Source organism: Myotis lucifugus, unplaced genomic scaffold, assembly GCF_000147115.1.
Source record: "Myotis lucifugus unplaced genomic scaffold, Myoluc2.0 scaffold_264, whole genome shotgun sequence".
In the NCBI taxonomy this organism is placed as follows: domain Eukaryota; kingdom Metazoa; phylum Chordata; class Mammalia; order Chiroptera; family Vespertilionidae; genus Myotis; species Myotis lucifugus.
Window position 1 is genome coordinate 697,210 of NW_005871312.1, and position 20,800 is coordinate 718,009.

The window sequence follows — 20,800 nt, forward strand, 5'->3', positions numbered from 1 at the left end:
CTCATTATCAGTTTAGGATTAGGCAAAAGAGCACATGATGTTAAATTAATTTGTTCCATATATGTCTTCCTCAAAATACCCTCCTCATTCTCAATAAATTATCCTAAAAATTAAGAATGCTTAGGACCTGGCTGAAATGCTCAGTGGTTAGAGCATGAGCCCACATACTGAAGGGTCGTAGATTTGATTCCTAGTCAAGGGCATCTACCTAGGATGCAGGTTTGATCTCAGGCCCCAGTCGGGAGTTACAGAAGGCAATTAATTGATGTGTCTCTCTAACATTGATGTTTCTCTATCTCTCTCTCTCTCTCTCTCTCTCTCTCTCTCTCTCTTTTCCACCCTCCCTTTCACTCTCCCTAAAAATCAAATAAAAAATATCCTCGGGAAAGGATTAACAAAAAAAGAAATAAACAAAAACAAAAAAAAATCACTTAGATGATCAAACTTAGTATAGGAATTATAGAAGAGGATGAATCTGGGGCCCATGTAAAACTACAAAAAAATAGAAATAGCCTAACTGAATTCAAGAGTGGGCAATAATGAATGCCTTTCTGCTACAGTATTTGGTTGTTGATCCTAGGTGCAAATGCGTGCCATGCTTTATTAAGAAGCCTGTCTCTGGCCAAGATAATTTTTGTTCCATGATGAAGAGGACCAATTTCTTCTCAAGGTATTCATATCATCAAAATTGGAAACTTGGATGTAATAACAGACCACAGTGGTTTCCAGTTTGCCGCCATAAATTCCAGTTGCCTCTTACTCAGTGCCAGTTCAGGTGCATCTTTCTAACATATCATTTTTAAAAATAAACATATGCCATTTTTGCTTTATTCTGTAAATTGAAAAAAATTACACTCATTAATAATTTCAAATATTTTTAATAGTGGAATAAGTCCAATTGGTTATAAGATATTATACTTTTGCATATTACATTTTATCAAATAATCTGTTATGAATGAGACTGATATATAATTCTCTGTTTTCAAAATATTCTAGTAAAGATTTTTTGTTGATTTTGTGTGTTTTTCTTTTTTTAATTAGTGCTGTACTTGTCTCATAAAACAAATTAGGAAGAGTTTCATAACTTTCCTTTATTTAGATGTATTTGCAAAACATTGACAATAGTGAATTCTTACTGCCTTATAGAATACTAGAGGCTCTGTGCATAAATTTATGCATGGGTAGGATCCAGCTGGCCTGTCCTGATCAGGGCCAATCAGGCTGGTTGGCCAACTGGCCCCACCCCCAATTTTGTTGAGGGGCTGATCAGAGGTAGGGCCAGGCAAGGAGGAGAGGCCATGGGCTGTTGGCAGGCTGGCCTCACCCCCAATTAGGGTGAGGGGGGTGGTCAGGGGTGGGACCGACCTGGGGGAGGTGTCAGGGGGAGGGGCCATGGGTGGTTGGTCAAATTCCCAGTTCAACTCCCAGTCGAACTCCTGGTCAAACTCCTGATCAAGGGGACAATTTTCATATCAGCCTTTTATTATATAGGATACCTGTAAAGCCATCATAACCTAGATTTTCCTTATGGAAGATTTTTGATAAAATATTTCATTTTGAAATACACTAGATTATTTCTATTTTTGTGTTGGCCTTGGTGTTTTTGAGCAATACACTCCTTTAGTAAAAAAATTTTAATGATATTTGTATGATTTCCTCTAATATTATATTTGGTCTTTTCAATATCAGAAAGATGTAGTAATGCCCCCTCTTTGTTTTTGATATTATTCATTACTACCTGCTCTTTTTTGTTGGAAATATTATAAATTTCATTAGTCTTTTGAAAGTACCAAATTCAGGTTTTTTAAGTATAACTTTTCTTATGTTTTCTTTTATGAATGTCATTAAAAAAGAATATTCATTCATTTTTTAATCTTTTTATTCCATTATTTTTATACTGGGTTAAATTTACTCTTTATAGTTACCTTCTGAGGAAAATAATTAGTTCAATTATTTTTGTCCTTTCAATTTTTTTTTCTTGTATATACATTTAAGGCTTTTGATTTTTTTCACAATATTAGGGTTTGAAAATACCATAAATGTTTTAGAAAATATTTAACCATAATTAGCTTAAAATATTTTCTGATTCTCATTATATAAAATTTCTTTGCTATCATAATTTATGGCTTTATGACTTTCATAATTTTTTATAAATCCTTAACTATTATTTCTTTGAATATTTGCAACATCTTTTTTTATACTTCATATACATATATTCTCTGAGTGTATTATTCACTTATTTTCCAATTTCTGGTTTTTATTTTTTGTGTTTCTGGATTTTATTATGAGTATTTCTTTATGATGTTTTCTATTTCACTAATAGTCTCTTTGCCAGCTCTAATCAGCTGACAAACATCTTCATTGGATTCTTATGCTTTCAGTTCTAGAATTTTGATTTACTCTTTTCTAGATTATAGTTCTCTACACACTTTCTCAGTCTTTTATATCTTTGAACAAATTAAAAATATTTACTAATGCATCCATCTAATGAAACAATTCTAACTCTCCTATTCAGCTCCTTTACCTATGATTTATCTCTGTTTTACATTCATATAGTCCTTTTCTTTTTGAGCCTGATTTGATTCCTTATCAAATACTAGTGGCCTGGTGCACGAAATCCGTGCACAGGGGGTGGGTGTCCCTCAACCTGGCCTGCACCTTCACCAATCTGGGACCCCTTGGGGGATGTCCGACTGCCGGTTTAGGCCCGATCCCACAGTCAGACATCCCTCTCGCAATCCGGGACCACTGGCTCCTAACCACTCACTTGCTTGCCTGCATGATTGCCCCTACCCACTCTGCCTGCCGGCCTGCTCTCCCCCAACTTCCCCCCCACCAGCCTTGTCACCCCCAACTGCCCCCCTGCCAGCCTGCTCACCCCCAACTGCCCCCTGTGCCAACCTGGTCACCCCCAGCCCCCCCCCCCGCGCTGGCCTGATTGTCCCCAACTGCCCCCCTTGCCAGCCTGCTCGCCCCCAACTGCCCACAGGTACCCTCGCAGGTAGCAGGTGCTGATTAGGGTAGGAGACCATGATTGTTTCCTGGGACTGTAGTTATGGAAGCTTTGCAGAGGGTTCTGCAGGTCTCGGAGGGGTGGGCTCTGGCCAGCAGCCCTGTAGCAGTAGTCATCCCTGGAGGCTGAAGGGGGAGTAACTGTCAAACCTTCCTGCTTGTCGCTATTCTTTAAATCAGGGGTCCTCAAACTTTTTAAACAGGGGGCCAGTTCACTGTCCCTCAGACCATTGGAGGGCCAGACTATAGTTTAAAAAAAAAACTATGAACAAATTCCTATGCACACTGCACATATCTTATTTTGAAGTAAAAAACCAAAATGGGAACAAGTACAATATTTGTATTTGCATGTGGCCCACGGGCCGTAGTTTGAGGACCCCTGCTTTAAATTGTACATGGCTGTTTCGCAGCTGTACCTGCTCAGAGTGGGGCTCCAATCTCCTGGAGTTGGGTAGGGGCTGGGCTAGAGTGGAGTCAGGTGGGCTAGGAGGGAGGGTTTAGCCACACCCCAAGCGAGGTTCAGAGCACTTCAGCTGTGGAGTCGAGGCTGCTGCTGTTGGGGGAGGGGAAGGGTCTGACCCTGGGGGGCCACTCAGGCCTGCCTCCACCCAGGTCTGGAGTTGTAGGGAGGAGAGGCGAGCCTAGCCCCAGTGGAGGCGGCCCATCAGCGGTGGGTGGTAGGCCCTGGGTGCCTTGGGGGCACTGACAGGTGGTTGCTGGTGTGCTATTGTTGTGGGTGCCCCTGGCGGGGGTGGTGGGGGAAGAGATTGGGAGTCAGAGTTGCGGGCTGCAGCTACCCTCGAGGCTGGGTCTTCTCCCCATCTGGTCAGCCTCCCCATCCCCCTAGGAGTGCGGGGGCTGGGGTAAGGTTTCCGTCTGTCCCCCAGGGGTGTGGGGGCTGGGGTAGGGTGTCTGTGCAGGAGGTTGTAAGAATTTCCCGTGGTTGCTTCCTCTTCCTTCTTTGCAGTCCAGGCTCGGGCTCCTGTCAGGCACTCTCCTCAGAACCCTGGGAACTTGGCTCCAGCCACCCACCCCCTGCTACGCCCACATCAATATGCAAATTGGTTGTTACGGGGACACCGTAACACCAATTAGCATATTACCTCTTTATATGTAGAGATGGTGTTAAAATTATAGACAAAGACTGAAATTTGGGTGATTTCCTTTTGAGAATTTACATTTTTTTCCTTGCAAGCTGCTTAAGCACTGGTATTCAAGATTACCTGAAAGCAATTTCAAGACTGAATTTATTTGAGACTAGGTATCAATCTCTCCATGAAGTTTTCTGCTTTTGCTTTGGCCTTGCTACTAAGTTTTGGCACCTTAAGCTCCCTACTAGATATATAGAGTTTCAAAATTTTCCCACATTGTTCATTACCAGAATGCAATTACTGGCATTCCTCCTATTCCTACAAGGCTCTCAAAAGTTTCAATTAGCTTCTTAGCATCTAATCACCTTATTTTGGAACTGTAAAATTACCATACCTGAATTATAGATTCAATGTTGGTTCACCTTTGTGAATCTATATATTCTCCCCAAATCCTGCCATCACAATCTTCACTGCCTTCCTAGATTTCTTATTTATTTGGCTAAATATTTCTGAAAACTTGATCAGATTTTCCAGTTGTTGTAGGTGGGAGTTTTAATTCAAATAACTAATATGATAATACTAGGTAGCAATCCCTGAAACATCCATATTTTGGATAATTTTTCCCATCCATTTTTTAGTCTAGGTGAGGCCACATATCTAAAGAAATGTATGGCAACGGGAATATGTAATGTCCAGCCTATATATTGAAATACAAGTGTTCTCATACTTGTCCTTCCCTTTTTTATCTCTTGTAATATGGAAGTTATATACATGGGAACAGCTTGCCAGAATACTGTAAAGAAACAATATAGAAGGAGATAGTGCTTTTATTTGACCTTGTGGAACATAGTCTGACTGTTCCTCACTAGACTGCAATATGAGTAAACAGTAACTTTTATATGCTACTTAATTGCATTTTGAGGTATCCCCATTACAACAGCTTGGTCTTTATTCTAACTAATGCAAAATCTAGATAAAATGTTGAGTAGATGATTGAATATATAAGACAGGAGTTAGGGGAGAAGTCTAGTCTGGAGATAAAAATGCAAGAGTCCTTTATATAGAGAGTGCACTTAAGGCTGGATGATATCATTTAGAGAATGTATGTAATTACATATGGGAATCAAGAAATGAGCTATGGAACCCATAATAGTTCAGAAAGCTTTTACCAGGAATAAGCAAACATGTCTAAGAAGAGGCACGTTGCTGAAGGAGATTAAAAAAAAATAAACTGAGTGCTATCTCAACATTCAAAGAAAGAGAGGGATTTGGTTTGTTTCTTGCTGTTGTTTTGTAAGTTATAGCAACAGTATCAAATGTTGCTAACAAATTAATAATTTGTTATAAATTAAGTTTATGGAGATTATTAATGACATTGGTAAGATCTGTTTTGATAGAATTGTGGGTTGAAAGCCCGATGAGCATTGATTTATAAAAGAATGGAAATTGTGGAAATGAAGAGAAAAAAATATCTGTTAATGCCATTCTTTTAAAGAATTTTCATGTTAAGTTGAACAGAGGAAGAGAAATCTTGGAAACTGAAGTAGATTCCAAGGAATGTGTTAATTCAAATATGGTTGATATTATGTTATGTAAGCTTATGATAATAATACAGAAGAGAGGGAAATGTTGTGGAGTAAACTATGGTTAGAATCATGGAGATTCACTGCTTTAAGTTAAGAGAAGATAAAGTATGTGGGAAGGAGGTGAAAGTTTGTTCATAGATGTAATTATGGGAATATAGAAAAATATGATTGTTTTAGGATTTTTTGTTTGTTTGTTTTGTAAATCCTCACCCAAGGATATTTTTTCCATTGATTTTTAGAGAGAGTGGAAGGGAGGGGGAGAGACACAGAGAGAGAAACATTGATTGGTTGCCTCCTACACTCGCCCAACCAGTACTGGGGATCAAGCCTACAACCTAGGTATGTACCCTTGATTGGAATTGAACCCATGACCCTTCAGTCTGAGGGCTGATGCTCACTCTACCCACTGAGCCAAACCAACTAAGGTTGTTTTATGTTTTACTATTTCTCCTGTTTTAGTGAATCAAGAAAAGGTTAAATACTTGGGGGTTACAAGGGAAGATTATATATTGTAGGTTATAAGAGAATTAGAAAGTTGTTAAATAGTAAGGAGAATAAAAGAACTAGAAGACAGGAAATATACATGTTTCCAGTATCTGATCCAATTGAATGTATATGGGCAAATCTTCTAGTAGACAGTTTGTATGGACTTATATGTTTCCATAGACCTGAATTCAGAGGAGGGTCTATTTGATCAGTTTAGGGATTTTGCCAGTTAAGTAAAAGTTTAGGAACATGAGACAAAGAAGCTGTTGATAAAGTAATTATGATAGTGCACAGTGGAATGTGTCAGGTAAGACACAGAGACTGAAAATAAAGGGATGAAAAAAGATATTTTATGCAAATGACAATGAAAAAAAAGCTGGCATAACAATACTTATATCAGACAAAATAGACTTTAAAACAAAAGCTATACAAGAGACAAAGAAGGTCATTCCATAATGATAAAGGGATAAATCCCACAAGAGGATATAAACCTTGTAAACATTTACACATCCAACATAGGAACATCTAAATATACTAGAGGCCCGATGCATGAATATTCATGCAAGAATAGGCCTTCCTTCCCCTGGCTGCCGGCACCACCTTCGCTCCAGCCATAGCCGCCTTTCTGCCTTTGCTCTGGCCCAGAGCCGCCTTTCCACCTTCGTGCGCTGCCCAGAGGCCCAGAGCAGTCGGGGCGGGGCTGAACACCTGCATTGTTGCCATGGCGACAACACAAGCATCCCAGCCCGGCCACCACCATCTTTGTCATGTCAATTTGCATACTCCCTCCTTATTGGCTGTGGGAGCTTCCATCTTTTTCATGAAATGATGGTCAATTTGCATATTCTGTCTTTATTAGATAGGATAAAGCAAATATTGATGGACGTAAAGGAAGAGAATGACAGTAATACAGTAATAGTAAGAATTATTAACACCCCATTGACATCAATGGTTATATCATCCAGAGAGAAAATCAACAAGAAAAGATTGGCTCTAAATCACACATTAGATCAGATAGATTTATTTTTTTTAAAAAAATATATATTTTATTGATTTTTTACACAGAGGAAGGGAGAGAGACAGAGAGTTAGAAACATGGATGAGAGAGAAACATTGATCAGCCGCCTCCCGCACATCTCCCACTGGGGATGTGCCCGCAACCCAGGTACATGCCCATGACCGGAACCGAAGAAGTGATGGTCAATTTGCAGGCCGACGCTCTATCCACTGAGCCAAACTGGTTTCGGCAGATCAGATAGATTTAATGACACTTTTAGAACATTTCACCCAAAGAAACAAAATATACATTATTTTCAAGCACACATGGAACATTATCTAGCTTAAACCATATGTTATGCTACAGAATAAGTCTCAACAAATTTAAGAAGATTGAAATCATATCAAGTATCTTCTCTGATCACAATGGTATGAAAATAGAAATCAAATATAAGAAAAAAACTGAAAAAGAGTCAAACATAGGGAGCTTAAGTAACGTGATACTAAACAATAACTGGGTTAACAATAAGATCAAGGAAGAAATAAAAATATCTCATGAGACAAATGAATATGAGACACAATGAACCAAAATCTATGGTGCATGACCAAATACATTCCAAGAAATTCATAGAAATACTATCTATGGAAACAGGAAAAATATTAAATAAATACTATATCTTTACATCTAAAAGAATAAGAAGAACAAACAAAGCCCAAAGTGAGTAGAAGAAAAAAAAAAGAAAATAATAAATATCAGAGAAGAAATAAGCAAAATGGAGTCTAAAAAATCACAAAAAAAATCAATGAAATCAATAGCTGGTTCTTTGAAAATATAAATGAGATTGATAAACCTTTAACCAACCTCTCAAAAAAGAGAGAGAGCCCAAATAAAATCAGAAATTAAAGAGAAGTGACAACTGACACCACAGAAATACAAAGGATTATAAAAATGTATTACAGACAATTATGCCAACAAATTAGACAACATAAAAGAAATGGATAAATTACTAAAAACATACAATCTTCCAAGATTGAATCAAGAAGAAACAGAAAATCTGATTATACCAATAACTATTTTTTCTAATCTATACTAATAAAAGGGTAATATGCTAATTAGACCGGGTCGACCAGACATCTTCCAGTCATCCTGCCTTCCTTCCAGACAAAGCCATGGTGGCGGGGGCTGAGGTAGAGGTGGTTAGGAGCAATCAGCCCAGCAGGCAGAGAGGTTGGGGCAATCAGGCAGGCAGGCTGATGAGTGGTTAAGAGCCAGTGGTCTCGGATTGTGAGAGGGATTTTTGACTGCCAGTTTAGACTGGCAGTTGGACATCCTCCAAGTGGTCCCGGATTGGCGAGGTTGCAGGCTGGGCTGAAGGACCCCCCGCCATTCACGAATCTCATGCACTGGGCCTCTAGTCAATAATAAAAAAAGCTCCCAACAAAAACGTCTTGGACCAAATGCCTTCAAAAGTGTGTTATATTAAACATTCAAAACATAATTAAGGTCAATTCTTCTTAAACTGTTCCAAAATATTAAAAAGGAGGGAAGACACCCACACTCATTTAAGAGGCCAGCATTACCCTGATTCCAAAGCTAGATAAAAACATCACAAAAATATTATAGTTCAATAACACAATAGAACAATAACACAAAAATTTTCAACAAAATATTAGTAAACCAAATTCTGCAATACTTTACAAAGATCATATACCATAATCAAGCAGGATTTGACCTTGAGATGCAAGGTTGGTTCAATATTCACAAGTCAATAACATAAACCAAAATGATAAAAATCATGGGATTATATCAATATATGTAGAAAATACATTTGACAAAATCCACCACTCAGTTATAATAAAAACTCTCAGCAAAATGGGAGTAGAGGGAACATACCTCAACATAATAAAGGCCATATATGAAAACTCCACAGTTATTATACTCAATGGTGAAAAACTAAAATTGTTTTGTTTAAGATAAAAAAGACAAGTATTTCCACTTTTACCACTTCTATTCAACATAGTATTGGAAGCCCTAGCTGATAACAATCAAACAAGAAAAATAAATAAAGGCATCCAAATTGGAAAGAAGTAAAACTGTCATTATTTGTAGAGAACATGATGTTGTATATAGAGAACCCTAAAGACTCAACCAAAATCCTTTCTCTCTTTCTTTCTTCTCTCTTTCTTTCTTTCTTTCTTTCTTTCTTTCTTTCTTTCTTTCTTTCTTTCTTTCTTTCTTTCTTCTTTCTTTCTTTCTTTCTTTCTTCTCTCTTTCTTTCTTTCTTTCTTTCTTTCTTTCTTTCTTTCTTTCTTTCTTTCTTTCTTTCTTTCTTCTTTCTTTCTTTCTTTCTTTCTTTCTTTCTTTCTTTCTTTTTCTTCTTTCTTTCTCCTCACCTGAGGATATAGTTCCATTGATTTTTAGAGAACATGGAAGAGAGGGAAAGACAGAGAGAAACATCAATGTTAGAGGGACACTTCCATTGGTTGCCTCCTGCATGAGCCCTGAACTGGGCCTCGGCCAGGGAGGAGCCTGCAACCTAGGTACATGTCCTTGACCAGACTCAAAGCCAGACCCAGCGGTCCACAGGCCAAGGCTCTATCCACTGAGCAAACCGGCTAGGGCAGGATATGACATTTCTTAGCCCTCCAGCAGCGGACCTTTGTTTTTTCCTCCAGGAGTGAGGTGGAAAAACCCTAGATCACCTTCTTGGATTCTTATTACCCAAGTTACCAAGAACACTGCGAGTGGCATAAGGGAGCTTAGCCAATGAGCGGTCAGAAAAGGTGTTTCCTCTGCAGCTCACGTGCAGAGGCGGGACTGCCGGTGCACCACGGCTGGCAGGCCCTGTTCTCTCCAGGCCTCCCCGCAGCCGTGGTGGCTGGCAGAACCTATTCTCTCTGGGCCTGTGCCATCCGTAGCTTGCCTCACCACGCATGCAGTCCCCTCCCGCCCACCTGCACGTGCAGCCTCCTCCTGAGCAGTTGTGGTGTTACTGTGTCCTGAACAATTTGCATATTACCTCTTTATATATATAGACTAGAGGCCCGGTGGACAAAAATTTGTGCACTCAGGGGGAGGGGGTCCCTCAGCCTGGCCTGTGCCCTCTCGCAGTCTGGGACCCCTCAGGAGATAATGACCTGCTGGCTTAGGCCTGCTCCCGGGTGGCAGAGGGCAGGCCCAATCCCCAAGTGCAGCCCTGGTCGGGCTCAGAGCAGGGCCGCCCCCCTGTCACACACAGAGCAGGGCGGATCAGGGGGTTGGGGCGCCACCACTGTCACACTCAGGGCAAGGGCCAATGGGGAGGTTATGGCTCTACCCCGTCACACACAGAGCAGGGCCCCGTGGAGGGGGGGGGGGGGTTGGGGCTCCACCTCCTGTCACACACAGAGCAGGGCCGATCAGGGGGTTGGGATGCCACACCCTGTCACGCTGATCTGGTGCCAGGAGACCTCGCTGCTCCGCTGATCCCGGTGCTGGGAGGCATATTACCCTTTTACTATATAGGATAGAGGCCTGGGGGCCGGCTGGTTTGCCCTGAAGGGTGTCCTGGATCAGAGTGGGGGTCCCCACTGGGGTGCCTGGCCAGCCTGGATGAGGGGATGATGGCTGTTTGCAGCTGGTCACACACCCTTCAGGGTGGGGGTCCCCACTGGGGTGCCTGGCCAGTCTGGGTGAGGGGCTGAGGGCTGCTTTCAGGCTGGCGGTTGTTGACTGGAGCTCCCAACCACTCCTTTTTTTCTTTTTTTTTTTTCTTCTGGGCCAGCTTTAGCTCTGGCTCTAGCTCTGAGGCTTCCGCTGCTGGTTTGTTTGCCGTTCTATAATCGAAACAATGTATAACTTCAGCTCTGAGATCCCAGCCGGCTATATTTGTTAGAATGTTTCAAACTGCCAGCTCAGAGGCCGGCAAGTCAGGCGGGAATCGTTGGAGTCTGCAGTCACGGGAGCAAGCAAGCCTCATGTTCGCTTCCAGCTGCCTGGCTGCTGGCCGCCATCTTGGCTTACAGTTAATTTGCATAAGGATATGCTGATTAGCCAATGGGAAGGGTAGCGGTCGTACGCCAATTACCATGTTTGTCTTTTATTAGTGTAGATTCCTTTATTATAAATTCAGTGTTTTGATGATTTGAAGTCAGTTTTTAAATATATTTTTAGAAAATTTAACTTAAGTCAATATAAGAATTGTTAGCATGTAGATATTTTTTACTGTATATAAATTCCCCACCCATTTTTTGGTTCTTAACATTATACCGTTATATATCTTCACATTATATTTTTATAATTATATATTCTATTTCATAAAAATGCAATAGGAAATTTATTATATGGCCTCCACTTAAATGATTTGAATTGATTATTAAATTCCCTATTTAAACTACTAACTAAAGTTCAAAACTAAACACTGATGGGCATTATACTTTCTAATATAGTCCACACTTCTACTTGCACTTATTAATTGTTACATACCAATAGTCAGTGTGTCTATTCCCCAAAATGATTCTATCAGGCAAACTATTATAATAATTATTTAGTTCAAATAAATTTTATGAAAATTCATTAAATAGGAGCATTAAAAGAAAGAAAATGTTGATTTTGTGAAAATTTAGTTGAGTTCTTATAAATGACCTATACAGTTAAGAGGCCAATTTTCTGATATATTCAGTGTGGGTGAAAAGACTCTGAGAGTTTTGGAATGTTAAGTATTAAAATACAGATTTATTTTCCATTAAACTCACTTTGTAAGTGCCAAGGATCATGAAGGCCTAGCTCTACTTAAAAGAAACCTAAATTGTACATAAGGAAATAGTGTAATATAAGCTGCAATTTATGTCAGAGATGTAATTCCTCTCAAAGAAACAGTATTTTCAGAAATGGGCTTGGCTGAGTAATGCATGTTCTTGACTATTTTACAGGTTGGCACTCTCCATATTGACCAGTCTTCCGATCTCTAAGGTTGATTTCTCTCTGACAAGTGAAGTGTTTGGGGGCAAAGAAAAATAGTTTGGCTAAGACCTTAGATTCATCTGATGCTGATAGTCATTATGATTCAAAGCAATTATTTACAATATGAAAGAATTCAGGATTTGGAGGTAAACTTAAAGTAATCTAATACAACTATCTTTTTAAGTGTGTTTCTAATTTTAAAATATCTTGGGAACTGTTATTTGAACATTTAGGGCTTCATTTTGTCTGTGAAGATCTCAGATATTTTTGGCATAAATTTTATATTGCTGACATAGAGATTACAACCAAACTGGTTAGTTTAAGACAACAATCCTATATAATAAAAGGCTAATATGCAAGTTGACCGAACAGCAGAACAACTGGTCGCTATGCCACGCACTGACCACCAGGGGGCAGACGCTCAATGCAGGAGCTGCCCCCAGGTGGGCAATGAGCTCCCACAGGGGGAGCGCCGCTCAGTCAGAAGCCAGGCTCATGGCTGGAGAGCTCAGTGGCGGTAGTGGGAGTCTCTCCCACCTCCGCAGCAGCTCTAAGGATGTCCGACTTCCCACTTAGGCCCGCTCCCTGCAGGGAGCGGGCCTAAGCCATCAGTCAGATATCCCCTGAGGGCGCCTGGACTGTGAGAGGGCTCAGGCCAGGCTGAGGGACCCCCCCGAGTGTATGAATTTCATGCACGGGCCTCTAGTAATGTAATATTTCTCAAAAGTTTATTGATTAGCCCTGGTGGTTTTGCTCCATAGTTAGAGTGTCAGTCTGCACACCAAAAGGTCACAGGTGTGATTTCAGGTCAAGGGCACATACCTGGGTTGCAGATTCACTCCCTGCCCCCAGTCAGGGAGCATGCAGGGAGCAACCAGTAAATGTGTATCTCTCACATCTGTGCCTCTCTCTCTCTCTCTCTCTCTCTCTCTCTCTCTCTCTCTCTCTCTTCTTCCTCTTTCTCTGAAAAGCAATAGAAAAAAATATCCTAAAATATCCTCATGTAAGGATTAACAACAACAACAACAACAACAAAAACTGTGCATTGGCTAGGTGGATCCCTTATTGAATGTGCTGAGATTCACCTACACAGATGCCTTCAGCAAGAGGAATAGCAGGTCTAGTGATTCTGGATGGCTCCACTCACTTGAGTGTGCAGAGAGGGTGTCTGTCAGTGGTGACATGTTGCTTCTAATTGCACTTCTTAACCTTCAGTAAACAAGACTAGATCCTATGCATGTCAGTCTTAGGACAATATTTTATGAAAGTCAAGCAAAATATAAACTTTACCATATCCTTTGGTCAATGCAAATTACAGGCTAGCATAGTTTCAAAGTGTGGGGAAATAGATTCCAACTCTTAAGAAGGAGCTACAAAACAGTCTAGCCTTGTTTTGAATCTATCACATTTGAAAGTTGTTGTTTTTTTTTTAATTAGGCAAGTAATTTTCTTTTTAAGTGATTTTTAAAAGTCTACTAATAACCTTGATAACAAATTCCTTAATGCTTCCAGGCAGAAAGAAACAGTGTTTTATATGGATAAAATAGAATAGCATTTTTTTAAATATTCAAGAATAAATGTTAACCAAATATTTGATATCCTTCCACTTGTTCATTAGTATTTTTTCAAAGTTATTGGAAAACATTAAATGCAAAATCTCAGAAAACTCTCTACCCTTGAGCCCTTCTTGAGGAATTTACTAACAGAAATTTGTCATTCAACAAAAAAGTGACAGGAAAAATATAGGCCAAAAAATGTTGAAGAGCATTTAATATTTTTTTAAATATATTTTTTTGATTTTTTACAGAGAGGAAGGAAGAGGGATAGAGAGTTAGAAACATCGATGAGAGAGAAACATCGACCAGCTGCCTCCTGCACACTTCCTACTGGAGATGTGCCCGCAACCAAGGTACATGCCCTTGACCGGAATCGAACCTGGGACCCTTGAGTCCGCAGGCTGACGCTCTATCCACCGAGCCAAACTGGTTAGGGCCATTTAATATTTTTAACTTTCCACCTAAAACTAAATAAATTGGAAATACAAATGGAAGAATAGCATAAAAATGCATATTATGACAAAGTAATTAAAATAATGCAGTTATGAGAACAGAAGGGAGAGAGTAAGAGGAAAGTAAAATTAGTTTATGGACTTTGAATAGCAAAATATGGGAATAAAAGTATATTGTAAAAAACTAATAAACCAGATAGTAAATGTAAATGTGAAAACAGGTAAGTAAGTGCACTAAAAAAAAGTATGAGTATAAAGGTTAATAGAATAAATTTCAAGCATTTCTTAAAAAGTTAAGTATAAGTTAAAGTACAACGGGGACAAAGAAACATGACAAATATACTATATCACATGTGATTAAAATTTATAAATCAAAGCTGAGACTAAATATAGCAGATATAGCAATACATGTGGAAGTCACATGTATTTTTTATTATGAAAAATATTCCCAATCTGATTCACAAAGAAAGATTCAACTATTTACTTCATATAAGAAACATACTTAGAGTGGTAAAGAGAAGGCTAAAAATAGAAATTGCCAAATATATATCAGAAGAATTGAAACAATAAAGATGCAGGGTTAGTTTCTTGTACCAGAAAAAGCATAATTCAAATAAAATAGCTTTATTCATGTAAGTGATGAGTCTTTTGAGGCTAAAAGTGATAATTCACAATTTAGATGAATACCTTTGCACAAAATGATATAACATTCCTCTACTGGGCAATAGGAAATTCAAAGACTCTTACTATAAGACTGCTTAAGTAGACAAACACAAACAAGATACAGAAGACATAAATAACAAATAATATGTCAGATCTTATGAGTATATATCATAATAGAGAATATTTCCTAAATGTGGAATCTCTAATTATAGCAGAAAATATTATCTTTTAAATAATAATACTAGAACAACTGGACAATAGAATAATTATCAAAACAATATGTTTCATCATATATATGAATACCTTACAAATGTATCAGATGCCTAAATGTAAAAATGAAATATTAAATGTTTTCTTTCAATGATTCTTCTATAGTCTTAATATATGAAAATATTTTATATACCACTTATGTAAAATAAGAATTCATGCAATTATATCATTATGAATAAAAATAGTAGGTAGATAGATGATAGATAGACTGATAGATGGATAGGAGATAGGATATAGCTCTAAATTATAAATAATTTAAACCAATAAATGTAAAAAAAATGATGGAATTGTTAAATCACCATTTGACCATTACACTAATAGTTTTTTCAGGCAATATCATTAATAAATAGTAATAATTATTGTTTAAGGCATTAATCATCCATGTATTGTGGGCATAAAAATAATAAACATGAGAATGAGAATATATTATCACAAAGTATCTCCCACAAGGGAAAAATAATATCTTTACAAATTGGCTCACAGACTTCTAGTCAAGATGTCAGCTAGGTAAGTGTGATACTCAAATCCTCCCACAACTACATCAGAATTACAAGTAACTACAGAACAACCATCATTCAGCTCTGCCTGCACTCTAGCAGAAAGGACATCCTACAACTAGAGATTTAAAGAAGCCACACTGAGACTGGTAGAAGGAGCAGAGCAGAGGAACTGGCTGGTCCTACACTCAGGTGGCACTTAAAAATCAGGAGGGATATATTGGTCTCAAAGGTCCCTCCTGAGGAGTGAGAATCCCAGTGACACACTGGCCCTTCCAGCCCAGTATTCTAGACCTGGGAAGAAAAGTCCCCATACTTCTGGCTAAAAAAAACAGCAAGGACTGTGGCTTATAGTAAGACAGAGGGCAGCTGGAGTCCCAGGCAGTGCCTCTTAAAGGGCCCACACACGGACTGACTCAGTTGCTAGGGCAGCAGGTTAAAAGGAACCAGGGACATATGGGGAGGAACTGAATTGTCTGGCATCAGGGTGAGAGCTGGAAGGGTAGCTTTTCCCCAGATTAAAGTGCTGGCAGAGATACCCCCTCACCCTCTGACACACACACAGAATCGGCAGGCAATTGCCATATCTGAGTCTACATTAACTGTCTCACACTGTTCACCCTGTCCTGCTGATTCTTTAAAATTTTTCAAACAGTAGCATCTGGCCTATGTATACCCAATACCTCTTGCTCAGTGGCAGCCAACCTTTGTTCGCAGCTTGGCCTTCTAGGCATCTCTAAGCCCAACACAAGTAGCAGCCATCAGTAGGCCACTCAGTATCTTGTGCTAGGCGGTAAAAGCAGGGCACAGGCAGTGACTGACCTTACACCTCCTGGGAGGCCCCAGAGCCAGTGCACCTTGTGGACAGCTTAAGACCATGCTGGATTATAACTCTACCAACTCCAGAATCTACATATTTAAAGGGGGGACTCAGACAGCACCAAAGCTTCACTGAAGCAAGTCCTGCTCGGTAGAGTCTGCTCCTGCACAGCAGTTCTTCCACTGTAGTTGCAGCTGGTCCTTGTAGCTGATTGGCCTATGGCTGATCCCTCCCAGTGATGCCAATAGCAATCAAGACTCAACTACAACAGGACAGTGCACACAGGCTACACAGAGGTGTACTTGGAGCTCCAAGTTTGTGTGACTGATAAAGCTGTTCTACTGTGTCCTACAGGACCCCTACTACACAAGGTTACTCAACCTTTCACGTCCAAGTGATGCAGCAGTTTTACCTAATACATAGAAACAAATACAGGGATGCAGCCAAAATGTGGAGACAAAGAAGCAGGTTCCAAATTTAAAAACAAAAACAAAAAAACATTGGAGAAATCTCGAGAAAAAGAACTAAATGAAATGGAGGCAACCAGACTACCAGATACAGAGTTCAAAACAATGGTTATACTAGTAAGGATGCTCAAGGAACTTAGTGATAACATCAAGGATATTAGTGAGAGCTTGAACAGCATGAAAAAGGACATAAAAACCATAAAAAATAACAAGTCAGAAATGAAGGACACATTAATAAATAATTTACAGGGAATCAAAAGTAGAGTAGATAAAGCCAAGAATTAAATCAGCCATCCTATATAATAAAAGGCTAATATGCCATTTGTCCCCTTGACCAGGAGTTCAACCGGGAGTTCGACCAGCGGGCAGGGCAGTCCAGCCAACTGCCTACAGTACCTTCCCCCAGCCAGCCTTGCCCCCATTTGCCCCCCACCCCAATGGCCCACAGCCCCTACCCTTGGCTGGCCCTGCCCCCAATCGCTCCCAACCCCTATTGGGGGCAGGGCCAACCAGCCAACCTCCCACATCCCCTCCCCCTGGCCGGTCTGTCTCTATCCGCCCCAATCGGGGTGGGCCAGCCGGACCCCATCCATGCATGAATTCGTGCACCGGGCCTCTAGTTTGGAATATAAGGAAGCAAAACAAATGCCTAATCAGAACAGCAAAAAAAAAAAAAAAAAAAAAAAAAATGAGGACAGGATAAGGAGTCTCTGGGACAACTTCTAGCTGACCAACATTTGTATCATGGGGGTGTCAGAATGAGGAGAGATTAAAAAATTAAAAACCTATTTGAAAAACATAAGTCCAGGAAGTACAAAGACTCCCAAACATGAAGAACCCAAAGAGGCTCACACCAAGACACATCATAATTAAAATGCAAAAGGTTAAAGAGAACGGAAGACTCTTAAAAGCAGCAAGAGAAAAGTAGTTAGTTACCTACAAGGGAGCACCCATAAGATTGTCAGCTGATTTCTCAACAGAAACATTTCAGGCGAGAAGGGATTGGCAAGAAATATTCAAAGTGATAAAAATCAAGGACCTATAACCAAGATTATCCTATTCAGTAAAGAAAAAGGTGTAAGGATTAAGATGTACAAATTAGTTGTTATAGAATATACACAGGGATGCAATGTAGAGCATAGAAAATATAGTCAATAATATTCTAATAACTATGTATGGTGTCAGGTAGGTATGACATTTATCGGGATGATCACTTAGTAAGTTATATAATGTCTATCACTGGGGTGTACAGCTGCAGCTACTATAATATTGGATGTCAACTGTAATTTAAAAATAGAAAATGATTAAAAATAAAGTAAGTAACATAAGTAAATAAAATGCTACACATATTAGCACAAATCAAGACAGTGACACTAATCTGTAGTATTAGTCATTGTATTCTTTAGTGCTATGTACTCACAGGAATAACCATAACAATTTCAGTTAAGAATATTCTCATTAAAGTAACAAGTATTGCTAATTTTATAAAATCTTCACTGAAAAAATAAAAGAAAAAAACCCCAGTAACGTATCAATGGAATGGAGAAACCTGACAGAATCCCTCCTAACCCAAGTTATAAAAGTTAACATCATTAGTAAAAGAGCAGATCATCATCATAAGTTTCTTTTTATGAATCATTGAAAAGTGAACAGCTATTCTATGGAACTTCTGCCATAAAATCATAAGCTGAATGCATAATCATGATGAATTACAAGATAAATACACATTATGGGACATCTATGCAAATCTATGCAATAATTGTTCTTTCATCTTCAAAATACCAAAGTCCTGAAGAAAATTTTTTTCAATTTAGGGAGCCTAAAAGAATGTGATATCTAACACATTATGGGATCTGTGATTGAGTTTTAGTAAATTAGCTTGCTTCTAGTGAAACAATTGATGAAATTAAAATGTCTACAGCTTACATAATTATATTAATTTACTGATTTTGATAACTGCATTGTGACTGCATAATATGTGTGGCTTATTCCATTCAGAGCATATAAAGGTGATGGAGAGAGAGATAGAAATAGAAGAGAGAGAAAAAGAAAGAGAGAGAGAGAATGCTAAAGTAAATGTAATAGAATGCTTCATATCTGTGCAATGTAGGTAAAGGACACATGGGAAATTTTCATATTTTTTTGAAACTCTTTTGTAAATGAAGTGCTTCAAAGTAAAAAAAATTAAGTGCTTTTCAATACTTCTAGTTACCTTTATTTGTTTAAATGCTTTTTATTGATATTTAGAGAGAGAGAATGGAAGATGAAACATTGATCTGCTGCCTCCTATTGTCCCCTACCAGGGATTGAGCCCCCAATCTAGGCATGTACCCTGAGCAGGAATAGAACAGGCAATGTTTCATTGCACGGGATGATGCCCAACCAATTGAGCCACACCAGCCAGGTCTCTATTCATTTTTTTGAAGCAAAGTGTTATAGAAGTAAGAGATGAAGGTTTGAGAACAAAGGCATGTAAAATTAGGACAGAATTTAAAACACAAAATGAGTTTTAAAAACTAGTAGTTTAAGAGGGTAAAAAGGTAAGATTTTCATTCACATTATTTTAAAAATTATAAACTAGCATTACTGTGAAAGCTGCAACTTAAATGTAGGCAAAATTAACTCACATTTTCTTCTTTTTTCCCTATATGATTATGCAACAGAAGATGGCAAAGTAGTTTATATATTCATGCAAGAAACTCTTAAACTAAAATTGATGTCCATATTGCTGCAGAAAGTGCACAAATTTGGGCACCAGATCTGCATTTGAATTCTACTCTTCCCATTTCCAGCTTTTTGACAAATGTTAGTTCCCTTTTTATAGAAAAGAAAACTGGCTAATTTTGTTGCACTCTGTACATTTTAAGATGTGTGCAAAGAACACAGAAGGAATTTAAATCTGTAGTTTTATGAGGCTAGCTAGTTTCATTCATATAGCTAAGTCTGCCAGAGCATGAGACTTATTTATCTGGATAAGAAAAATTTCCCCCAGAAATTCTGCTTCAATGGATATGGAGGTGGATTCAAGAATCTGCATGCTTATTTTCAGAAACTAAACAGCTTAGTTCTTGATCATTTTTATGTCAACCACTTTATGTTTTTGATATGTGGACTTAATACTTGTAGGAAATGAGTTAAAATCTCACAGCCTGGCAGAGTGTTCTTAGATTTGTGTGGGATGTCACATGGGTTTGACTCTACCTTGCCACCAGAATGTGTTCATCTGTGGCCTTAGATACAAAAATAGAGATGGTTAGCTAGAATGCCTGTGTTCTGAATTACTCAATTATGCAAAATAACTTAAAATTGTTTTTCTTAAGAACCTATGACTATTCTCCTTCAACTCCAATAAATTCTTGACTTTAGAAAAAAAAAGAAAAAGAATCTGCATGCTTAACAAGCACCCACAGATGATTCAGATGTACATTACCTTGTATGAAACCTGCTTTAGATGGAGAAGATCCAAATTGTTGCATTAGCCTAAGCTTGCTCTGAAATATAATGTTATATAAATTTTTTATGAAAAGTCAGTTTATACATATTTGACCAAGTAAAAAATATAGAAAAATGTATTTAGACTATTTTTCTTAATATATCAGTTATTAAAACAGAAATGTTTTTCACAGTGATTACCACTTGTATTTTTAATCACAAAAATGAGGTTGGATTTTTTCACATATTGATTTAAAAATAGAAAGTAACATGAGGTGGCCAGTGAATGAAAGAAAAATAAATAAGGGAAGGGAAAAATGAGTCATATTAATTAAGGCACTTCAATATACTTAAATTACACAAGAGATTATTTAAACAATAACTGTAGTTAGGAAAGTAGATAATTAATTGATTGGTTTTGTAAATGGGATGGATAGGTACAGAAATAGATATATTCATCATTATATAACAGATATATTTTTTAAAATATATTTTAATGATTTTTTTACAGAGAGGAAGGGAGAGGGATA